Raw genomic sequence first — 8,481 nt, forward strand, 5'->3', positions numbered from 1 at the left:
GCAGGAAAAAAACTAATAAATTAGGGCTAAGTAAATAAAATGTCACAAGCAGTTAGTTCTCAATAATTAAAATGACCAGCGACTTAGATAGAAATAAAAACTAGTTTACTAAACAAGCAACTTGTAATACAAATCTAAGCTAATTTATAAGGAACAAAAACTGAAGAAATGTCATGAGAAAAAAAAAAACTTGAATTTTGAAACAAGGATGGACCTGCTCTTAACTTTTATTGTTTCAAGAAGTATATGCCAGCTGAAACAATATTCCAACCAATGACCTGATCCTAGAGTTAAATCTAAAGACACAGACTATTTGAGTTTCCAAAGATGAATCCATGACATTCGCCGAAAGAAGCCAATGTTGACTGCTAGTATCGCTAATCAGCTGATTTTTGGTGTTTTGGTTCAGCTTTTTCTCTAATTAACAAAAATTTTACTTTTCTTTTTAAATGCCGACAAAGATCCAAAACAAAACATGGCTAATAAACCAAAGCTGTGATTGTGTTTCATGTCTGCAGCAGTTTTTTTTTCACTATGTGTACAACAAAATAAGAACCTCCAATTCAGAAAAATCTCTGAAGTAGGAAGAAGCAAAGAACAACACACAGATTATATTTTGTGAGTTTGGCCGCCAAACACAGCTTGCTTAGTTACCAACCTGGCAACCACCTCCTAAGATTGTATGTATATATTTATGTATAGTATATATATTTATATGTACATAGTTTTAATGTTTTATTCTATTTTATGAACCTCTGTAGTCCAGCGAACACTAATTCTGTATTTTTAAATCAGTTTTGATGAGTCATAGCTGTTTTTATTTCTTTTTATATTTGTATTTTTCATTGTAGTGTGCTTACTGTTGTGATTTTTTTATTTTAGGTAGACAATTTTAAGATCTGTCCAGGGACAACAGGTGAGAAAAAGCCTTTTGGCTAATTCTGGCGCATTTGCAGGAATGCTTTTTAATGTACACTGTCCCTGTCAAATAAATAAATAAATTAAATTAAGATTTGTCTCAGGATTTAAGATTACACTGAAAAAAGAAAAAAAACTGATAAAAAAAAAAGGTTGTAAGATGTACCAGAGGATAGAAATGAGAAATTGTAAAAAAAAAAAAAAAAAAAAAAGCTGCAATCAAAGAAACATTTTTTTTATTTATTTATATCATACTTAGTTTATCCTTATCGCATTCTATCCCTCTAATAGAAAAACATCACACCGATGGTCACCATGTTTCCCACACCATTACTTGCAATCTCCTGCAGGAAAATTGTAATCACCAAACCCTACTTGGAGACTTTACATTTGCAAAAATGACCTGGATGATAATGAAATTTCCCGCCGGGCCATTTTTTCTTTTTCTCCCAGACTGCACAGTGGGGCTACCTGACCAAGCACAGCTGCAGCAGACTGTTTGCTCTCTCTCCTCCTGTGATCCACGTTGTGATTAAAATGTCATTATGGGTTCACACTCATTACTTCCTCGGTGGCCACTGGTCATGACAGAGGCCTGTTTTTATGCAGAGCAAAGAGACAGATCGATATACCGACCACATGCAGCTGAGTGACCCACACCAGGTTTGCATAACAGGAGGAAATGTTAGTAAATTACTGATAGTTCACAGCTTTACTCATCAACATCCACAAACAGACATTATATAGATTCTACTTTGAAAAGAAGAATGATTTTACAAGAAGTTTCTTTGAAAATTGCAACGATTTCAGCACTAGATAACTGAACAGCTACTCTGTACGGTGTGTCAGCTGATAATTCTGTTATGAGAATATTAAATAGCTGACCAGAGGCATAAACATGTTCCCCTAAAGGTCAGTGCACTTAGTAATGTAATGAGAAGGCTGCTGATTGTTAACCATCATGCGAGTTTGGTCAGTAAAATAAATGATTGGGGCTGTTGCCCATGGCAGAGCAGCATACCAAGCAGGAACAAGAGCTGCTGGAGGAGAGACTCGACTGCAGGGTTCGGTAAAATATGACATTTTGAGCGAAAAGGAGAAAAAGAGGCGACAGCCGCAGAAGTGCAAACTGCTTGGCTCATTAGGCAAGGAGCTTCCATTCTGAAAGGACAGATTTTTTTTAACATGGGAGACTCTGGGGCGGGGTAGCAGCATTTACTGCTGGAAGGATGCTTTTAACTCCCACAGGAACACCATCCTTACTGGGTGAATACATTTAAACTTAGAGATCATGGTATTAGATGACTGATTTTTGTTTTGTTTTTTCCATCAGCACTTTTACTAGCCCTGAAACCATTTTAGCAAAATGCATTTAGATTCATGAAAATAACAATGAATGGTTGCATAATTTCCTGGACTAATGCAGCATGGCATGGATTGAAATCAGTCTGTGGCTCTGCTGAGGCTTTAAGGAATCCCAGGCTGCCTGATAACGACTTTCAGCATGTCAGTTTTTGTCGCTGTTGTTTCACTTTTCTTTCCCTCTTTGGGTTTTAGGTCAGCTGAGTTTGCTTTCCAGTCCAGCGTGTGATATCTGGATTATCAAACCAGTTATTGGTGGTTTTGAAAGTGGACCACTGCTGCCACAGAATGAAATCAGCATCTCCATGAAACTTGTCATTAAAGCGAAGCATGAAGGTCTTTAAAATCCCTTGATAACCTGGTTGTGCCAACCATGACATAGCTCCTGATTTCGCTCACCAGGAAAGCTTGACTGCTTCTCAGAACTTTAATTTCATGCCCATTCCAGACTCTAAGGCCTGGATTTTTAGCTCCTTAGCCAAAATAATACATTTCTCATGGGGTTTCTTGTGCAGCAGTTGGTTAGCATAGACAGGTAAATGGTAGTTCTTGAAGCCGAGCCCAGACAATGTCTAAGACCCAAGAATCTTCCTCAAAGTCTCAAACACGTTTGATTCAAAAACCTCTAAAATATCTGACAATGCATTTTTTTTTGTGCATCCTTTTCTAACCTTTCCTTCCACTCAGTTTTGAATAAGCAGACCTGTGTGCAGACATAACATCCAAGTTGCATTTTACCCTCCTAGTGAAGGAAGCCTCCTGTTATTATGTGAGGCATAAGATCAAATTTATATCGTAAAAATGCCTTTTAATTGGTCTTATCTGACAAAACAAATTATTTGTTTCCTTTAGCCTTAGGATATAATCATAGGAAACAATAAAATAATTTCAGTGGGTCCCTCCTTTTTTAAAACAAAGTTTTAAGAAATGAATTTACTTTCGGATTGAACCACTTCAGATCTACCTGCTTTTGAAGTTCTGGCAATAAACACAGCATCTAGCCAATAAACTGGATAAATATAGTACTTGCATGCAAAGTGTTATTGCATGAATTTACCAAAGGCAGCTCTTTTTCCGGCTCCAACATTTGGGATCCCCTGAACAGTCCTGCTCGCCCCCAAACCATGTGAAGGGTGGGCATACATAAGGGATGTGTAACAGAGGAATGAGCCTTCAGCCTATAAGGTCATGTGTCTTTTTCTGACAAGCCAAGGTCCAGGCAGTGGGGCGCAGGTGAAAGAGCTGCTAAGAGGATTTACTTTTGGCCATTAAATTGCCAAAGAAACTCCCTTGCACATCAGACAACTGAAGGTTGCCCCCTCATCTCATGTGACCAGTCATGCCTGCCCCCTTCACAGTCTGCATACAGACACCCTGCAATCCACTGGCACACAGGGCTGAAACACTACAGCAGCCAATATTGATCCAGGCGCACCAACATGGCACATGGAAAGAGGAGGGGTGGGTGGAACAGAAATGTGAATATATCATGAGATTTCCTGCAGCAGCACCAGCATGTGATCACCTGTATACAAAATAAAAGGCTGAATATCGGCGCGTCGGGTTTCAATGAAGGGGTGTGGCAGCTGCGCCCAGACAGAGACTGGCTGCTCCAGGCTGGGGCTGGTATGCCTCGCATCTGATGCTCCCTCCAACGCGCTGATCGCAGGTTTACTGGAGAACCACAACCAAACGCGTGGGAACCCACGCAGCAGATAAGCGGTTTGCGTCTGCGCTGCACGATCCAGAGGCGCGTCCACACAAGTTTCTGTCATGCGTGATCCTAAACAAACGAGAGACGCGCTTTGTGCGGATTGACACCGTTCAAAAAATATGCGGGTACCGAAAACAAAACAAAGAAAAAAAAAGTTGTAAAGAAATAAACGTGCCGCCGGTGATATGGAAACATGGCGTGGAATCCTGCACGCCCACCGAGAATATGCGCTCCTCTGTTCGCGATGATCCATTTAAGCGCCTCAGCTGTGGCTGCGAAACACCAACAGCAGCGAATAAAACAAGTTACCTGGTTTCCATGGGAGAATTAACGGGAGAGCCTAATTTCAACACAATCCAAACATCATAAAGCAATGAAACACCCCGCACCAAGGGGCCCCCATCAGCATGCGGGGTCTCACGCTGACTGCTGTTAGGATATTCTAAAGAGAGGAGGTCACCCAGATCTGCGGGGGGGAGATGGGATCCACAATAAGCAGATTACAGGACTTACCTTTAAATGCGCTGCTGGAGCATTTCAGGCAAGATGCACATTTACCGACACGGCCTGCAGTCCTGCTGCTAAATATCCTGAGCGGGGAGAGAAATGTCCAAGTGGCCCCGGACTCTGCGTGGTGTGGATGTGATACAGAGAGAGAGAGAGCTGCTAGATGTGTGTAAATGGGGAGTGGGACAAAGAGGAAATACGTCATAATTACTGGCCAATGCGATTTGTAGTCCGTCGGCAGCAGGTCTTTGAACTACACAATGGGTCAGAAAAAAAGATTCCAACATTATTTTAAGCTTTTTGGGGTCATTTGATTGAAAAAGAAAAGCCTATAAGAATACAATTTATTTTAATTAATTGATTTATTTTATAAATTTAACAGCTAGTTAATAAAAACCCTCCCAAAACAGAATTAGGCTGACACACTTCATCATATAAATAATGATAATAATAATTAGTAATCTATTCATCCTTAACTTCAGTATGCAAACTTAAATGAAGCCTTTAAATGAAAAAGCAACCAACTCGAAGCAGTAATTATACCAAAATTATTAAATAAATAAGTACATATATATATAAACAATTTGAATTCCAGGTGAAAAAAACTGTTGTCCATTAATATCCCTTAAAATTCACTGTTTTTTAGCTTCACTTGGTTTAAATTCTGTGTTAAATCTCCTTTAAGGAACCTTTTGCCAACTGATTATTATATCTATGAGCACCTGTGTTTATGGATGTTGGAGATCGGCCTGTTTGTTTTAAAAGGTGTACTACTACTGCACAAAATTGCCCATACTGGGACAAATAAAAGCTACTGAACTGAACTGAACTATTTTTCCAGTGAAGTGTTTCTCTGACTGGGACTGGCTGGATGTGCTCTCTTCACCCTCTGATATGGGAGCTGGCCACGAGCTCGTCTGCCTGGCTGTTTGTTTCCTGGACAGGGTGGCATTTTACAGCTGATTTTTGTATCTCTGCTTCTCTCTCGTTAAACCCCAGTCGGCCTCGGCAGATGGCCGCTCACACTGAGCCTGGTTCTGCTGGAGGTTTCTTCCTGTTAAAAGGGAGGTTTTCCTCTCCATTGTCGCTACAAGCATTCTTAGTGTGAGGGATTGCATCCGAGTCAATGAGTCGATGCAATCAACTGGTTTTCCTTAGATAGAAAACTTTGAATCAATTTTACTGCATGATCTGGTGAACTGTAAAGTGCCTTGAGTTGACGTGTTGTGAAATGGTGCTATATAAATAAACTGAATTGAATCGACCGATTGCTAAAAGAATCAACAGATTAGTCAATTAGCAAAAAGTCTTTAGTGGCACTCCTATATAAGAATATTATATAAAACAAAATTTAAAAAATGATCTTCGCAGGAAATGTTATGGTGGAAGCAGATGACAGCCTCTGAGTCGTATTTTTAAATGAAAGTAGATCACAGTTGGTTATTTCTAAAGAGGCTGGCTGCTCACAGTGGGCTTTCTCCAAATGGAAAGTTAGGTGGAAAGTAAAAGGTAATACAACAGTGGACCATCCACATAGGTTATGGGAAGTTGGGGAGGCCTTTAAATCTAAAGACTATTGAAGGGTAAGGAGCATTAATTAGGCGTGGACTGTCCCTACCCGCTATCCCTTTTACTTTCGGTTGTCAGGAGTAAGAACTCTATCCAAGGTAGAGAAAGGACTCTGCTTTGCCCCATGCCACACTGTACTGATACAGCAATAATAAAAGTGCACACACTGCATGCTGTATGGATGTACTTTACACTAAGCTGATTTCTGTTTCAATTTTTTTTTAGCTGTTTTCATGAACCTTCTTGGCTTTAAGAGCTGAATAGTGGATTGATATTAGCTATAAGCCATAATTAAAATCACAATTGTGTTTGCAATAATTTAATATATGATTTCTACTATTTGCAGCCAGTAACAGTTATTTTTTTTTAATCATAATCATCTAATTTTGAAGGTTTAACACCCTAATGCAATAATTTCTGTTTATTCTCTTTTAAAATGGAAATACTTATTTATTCCTTTTAAGGCTGTCATTTTCTGATTTTTCTTTTTGTGTTTTTTATGTGATGGATGCACTCATTTTGGTTCAGCTTGCAAATATTAAAATAAGCATTCTAAATAAAAATTATTGACAATTGTGGGTGTATTCAAACATCAAAGAGGTGAAAAGAAACTAAATCCGAAGCAGCGCTGAAAAGTTATATTTTACATTGTTTTGTATTTTAGATCTAATATGGTCTAAAACTTTCCTGGTCTGCAGATTATAATACCACAATATAGGCTGTTATTTTAAAATGGCACATGCAATAAAGTATGCAATTACTCTAAATTAGTTTTTCTTTTATTCCAAGGTTCCAAGGGGGATCAATGAAGGTCCAATAAAAGCGCTTCGTGAGTTTAACTTATTTTTGAGAGTTAACAATTCTTTTCTGGTGAGCCCTAATAATCAATTTAAAATAAAGTCCAAAAATCCTGGTTTATACTCCTTTACTGGCTGATCAGCTTCTCAGCCATGTTTTTTTCTTTATAATAGATGTTTTAAACACTTATTATATATTATGTGACGTTATTTTTAATGTATCTAATCTCCCATAGCCATAAAGTGGGCTTTACTTAATTTGATAATGTCTTTTTCAGCTGCCTCTATTCAGTAATCAATGCTCAGAGGGTGACTGTAAGTGTGCATTATGTTTCCCAATACTTTGCTGGGCTCAGTTAAAAATATAAGTTGATGGATTGGTAGCAGTTGCTCCACATGCTATAATTGGAGACTAGGTCTGTGTTGTCAGGGTACAGATGAATAAAAACATGATTCTAAATGGGGAGGGGTCAAAGCCAGAGGATGTTGACCCCGAGCTGGAGGAGGAGAACCAAAGCTAAATACCAGACATTCTGATACCAGCCTGTTACTAAAAAAATAAAACACCATTTCTAACACTGTGGTGTATTTTTTTCTACTGTTATAATCTCTAAAAATGACTGGCATGGAGGAACTCGACTGTCATTTGTTTTTTCTAATACCCACTCAATTATACTAAGAGGGTCACAATTTTGATTGTTTAATCTTATAATGATCTGCCTAAAAATGTGAGATCAATTATAAATTTTATACAGAATGTGTAATAAATCAATAAAATCAGTGAGCACCCTTAACACTGAAATGCGTGGAAAATTTCCCTAAAACTGGATTTTGGTTCAATTCAGAACCAGAATAAAATGCACCACTACTGCTCTGATAACAGGGTAAGAAAAGCAGACCAGTGTCGCCCCCATGTGGGTAAAGTCACACGCTACAAGCTACATGCAGCTACTTGGTGCTAATAAGGAAAGCTAAAACATGGTCATGCCAGGTGCATAAAATTGTATCTTTATATTTTATTAAGGCAGGCATTGTCTTGTTTCATTCCCATTTATTTTTTAAAAATTTAACAAAATAAAAAAATGTAGGGCACCAAATGTAAAAATAGTTTCTAACATTCATAAAATACATATTTAAATAGTTCTTACACATTTTTTGCTGCAAATGTCATTAATCCTCCAGAGCCAAACCTCCACAATTCTCAATAGTTCTTAACTTAAAGAAAGAAAAGAGGTCACAGTTCCCCTTAAATCACATTTTCTACCGCTGGCAGGTCAGCACGTGAAGAAAAAAGGAACAGACCAATAAATGGAGGCTCTACAGATTAATGGATAGAAGATTGCGATAGGAAACCTGGGAGGTGAAATGAAAGCATTTTATATACTTTAAAAACTAAAATTACTTTTAATTAATGTAAGGATCGTTAGAATATGTATGTGAATTTTATTTTAAAGGTGAATACTTTAAACCCCACAAAATATCTGATCACTTCATCAATTGCTTTTATTAAAAAAGTAAAGTTTTTATTGTTTTATTAATGTTCACTCAGCACCTCTTCTTTGCAGAAACTTCTGCAAATTTATCCAAAATAGACACTGAAGCAACCACATGGTC

The 8,481-nt window shown here is 38.0% G+C and overlaps 1 protein-coding gene across 1 annotated transcript in view; it reads right to left on the reverse strand.

Annotated features, from left to right (window-relative positions):
* Nucleotides 1-4,664, reverse strand: part of tln2a (talin 2a) — a 102,986-nt gene extending 98,322 nt beyond the window's left edge. Inside the window, exon 1 of the mRNA XM_038280943.1 lies at nt 4,508-4,664. The gene's annotated coding sequence lies outside the window, so the exon portion shown is untranslated. The remainder of the gene's footprint in view (nt 1-4,507) is intronic.
* Between the last annotated feature and the right edge of the window lie 3,817 nt (nt 4,665-8,481).

Source organism: Cyprinodon tularosa, unplaced genomic scaffold (genome assembly GCF_016077235.1).
Source record: "Cyprinodon tularosa strain WSP-4 unplaced genomic scaffold, ASM1607723v1 ctg103, whole genome shotgun sequence".
NCBI lineage: Eukaryota > Metazoa > Chordata > Actinopteri > Cyprinodontiformes > Cyprinodontidae > Cyprinodon > Cyprinodon tularosa.